We start from the raw sequence: 691 nt of genomic DNA, 5'->3' as shown, positions 1-691 counted from the left end.
ACCTTAACTTTGACAAAGGAGGCAAGAATATACAATGGATTAAAGACAATCTCTTTAACAAGTGGTGCTGGGAAAACTGGTCAACCACTTGTAAAAGAATGAAACTAGAACACTTTCTAACACCATACACAAAAACAAACTCAAAATGGATTAAAGATCTAAATGTAAGACCAGAAACTATAAAACTCCTAGAGGAGAACATAGGCAAAACACTCTCCGACATACATCACAGCAGGATCCTCTATGACCCACCTCCCAGAATATTGGAAGTGAAAGCAAAAATAAACAAATGGGACCTAATTAAACTTAAAAGCTTCTGCACAACAAAGGAAACTATTAGCAAGGTGAAAAGGCAGCCTTCAGAATGGGAGAAAATAATAGCAAATGAAGCAACGGACAAACAACTAATCTCAAAAAGATACAAGCAACTCCTACAGCTCAACTCCAGAAAAATAAATGACCCAATCAAAAAATGGGCCAAAGAACTAAATAGACATTTCTCCAAAGAAGACATACAGATGGCTAACAAACACATGAAAAGATGCTCAACATCACTCATTATCAGAGAAATACAAATCAAAACCACTATGAGGTACCATTTCACGCCAGTCAGAATGGCTGCGATCCAAAAGTCTACAAGCAATAAATGCTGGAGAGGGTATGGAGAAAAGGGAACCCTCTTACACTGTTG

The sequence above is a fragment of the Bison bison genome, unplaced genomic scaffold, assembly GCF_000754665.1.
Source record: "Bison bison bison isolate TAMUID 2011002044 unplaced genomic scaffold, Bison_UMD1.0 scf7180017864500, whole genome shotgun sequence".
Taxonomy (NCBI): Eukaryota; Metazoa; Chordata; class Mammalia; order Artiodactyla; family Bovidae; genus Bison; species Bison bison.
Note: the sequence above shows the minus strand (reverse complement) of the source record.